Source organism: Topomyia yanbarensis, chromosome 2 (assembly GCF_030247195.1).
Source record: "Topomyia yanbarensis strain Yona2022 chromosome 2, ASM3024719v1, whole genome shotgun sequence".
NCBI lineage: Eukaryota > Metazoa > Arthropoda > Insecta > Diptera > Culicidae > Topomyia > Topomyia yanbarensis.
In genome coordinates, this window is record NC_080671.1 from 44,013,190 (window position 1) to 44,015,617 (window position 2,428).

Sequence of the window (2,428 nt, forward strand, 5' to 3'; positions counted from 1 at the left end):
TGTGGAAAAAGCTGCTTTTTTCGTTTGCGAATTTTACCCTTTCTCTGCACTGATAGAATATATTTGTAAATCGCCAGGAATTTGTTTCGTGCAGACAATTTTCATAAAATATACGAATTTTTTCGTACATATGATGAATCGTTCGTAGTTCTATTGAAACATTTTTATTTTTTATTACGAATTTTTCGTGAATACCACGAAACGTTGGCTTATAACGAAACAGCTTCATTCGGCAAACGAATTGTTCGCTGCTATATACGAACATCTTTGTAATATTTACGAGAACTATTCGTCAAACCGTCAACGTCAAAAAAGCTTCAATAGAGGTAGAATACGTCAACAATTCATCACGACGGTCTCAGTCTGACTATTTAGTAGCCGTATCCGTGCCCGCCGGTTTCAGGAAGATTTCCTGAACCTCTTTCGTTTCCAGTTGATCCAGAAGGAGCTGTACGGATTCAGCTGAGCCATCGCGAACAGCTCGTTGGTTTTGTATGAATAAGATTGAGTTTTTCTCTGCCGGAGCAATATCAAAATAAAATGCCATTTTTTCCTGCTCATTATTTTATTGAACAATTTATAAAAAGAACAAGTTAACGCGCATCACTATCTTTAATTTTTTAAATATACGATCAAACATATTCGTCACCGCACCTATCCACCGCCTTCTAACCATCCTTCTCCCGGCGGCTCAAACAATCTAGTGGCTTTCACCCTTCTTCCCAGCCACCCGCTGGAAGTCATCCATCTTAGTCGTTGCAATCGGTGACCCGATGAAGGCCAAATTATCGATAATGGTCGTCTCGTCACCAGAATGGTTATCCTTCACGAACAGCTGCATATTCTACACGTTCTGAAATTTAACGAAGTGCAACGGAATCGGCGATCCTGACACAAGATCCTTCTGCCCCAGTACCAGATCCTGCACCGAAACTTGCGATTCGGCCATATCGAAATCGATGGTGCTTGGTTGATTGATAAAGATTCTCACCTTTTTTCGGTTCGCGAGAGGGCGGTGCTTTGAACTTGATGGCACTGATTGTGACCAGCTGATTGAAGGTAATCGAAATGATCAACTGCTCGTCACAATCGGACACCAGATGACCACCGCTGGAATTGAGCGCATTCACCATCGGGTGGTCGTTCGATTCGTTCAAACATTCGCACTGGTTCTTCTGGATGAAGGTGTTCAAGTCCTGTTGGACTTCCATGACCGTAATCTTCTCCAGATTCATACAAGCTGGCGACGTAATGTTTCTGTATTTTGGCTTCAAGTCCATTAATGTCTGCACCCTGTATCCTGTCAATCTTTGTTCTGACTCGGTAGAAAATAAACATTGGCATGGTCGACATGCCCTGGGACGGCGCCGTTTCGGTACATCTGTCGACGTCCACCTTGAGAAACACAGCCTTTGGATATTTCGCCGGAAGCTGATCGAACAAATGCGATATGTTTCGGCACGGTCCACACCAAGCTGTGGTAAAATCCACAACCACCAATTTTCCCCCTGCTGCGGCTAGTTCGGTTTGGAAGTGAGCTTCATCGGTGATTGCTTTAACAGCCATGCTGTATGGTTTCTTGCGCTGCTATCGGTTAGATGAAGATTCTAGTTACGGGGCCACTATTTTACCCGGAGAAATTAACTACTTAATTAACTTTTAACGTTATGCACTTTACTCTTCACAAAATTTAACTAATCGAGAATGACGAGAGATGAACGATGAAAGATGATTACGAAAACTTCTTTTAGATGAACGAAATGAATTCGTGCGACCAACGAGATTGTTCGTAATATACACAAATGTTTATTTAAATAAGCAAAACATTTCGTTTCATTCACGAAACATAATGTCGTTTTCAACGACAACATTCGTGCAATGTACACCAAATAAGTAAAATTTACGAAAACTTTCGTTCATCAAGCGGCCATTTCTTCACACCACAGTAAAATCGATTTGGCCACTTCGATTTTTTTAAATTAAAAAAATCGAAGTTGTCAAACATCGATCTCAAAAGATCGACTGAAAACAATAAGAGGCTAACAAATACGAAAACTTTTCTAAAATAAACGAAATGAATTCGTGCGACCAACGAAGTCGTTCGTAATATACGCAAACATTTATTGAAACAAACGAATCATTTCGTTTCATTCGTGCCATGTACACTAGATAAGTAAAATTTACTAAAACTTGTGTTCATCAAGCGTCCATTTCATTACACCACAATCTTTCTAGTCCTCAATATAGGTGAGCGATTTTGCCAGATCGATTCTTTTAGTTAGTTAAAAAAAATCGTTGTCATCAAACATCGATCCTAAAATATCGATTGCAAAAATAATGAATACGAAAACTTTTCTAAGATGAACGAAATAAATTCGTGTGAGTAATGAAATCGTTCGTATTATACACAAACGTTTATTAAAATAAA

The 2,428-nt window shown here is 39.5% G+C and overlaps 1 pseudogene; it reads right to left on the reverse strand.

Annotated features, from left to right (window-relative positions):
- Positions 1 to 293: 293 nt before the first annotated feature.
- LOC131683751 (thioredoxin-like protein 1) lies at positions 294 to 1,714 on the reverse strand (annotated as a pseudogene).
- Positions 1,715 to 2,428: the final 714 nt, after the last annotated feature.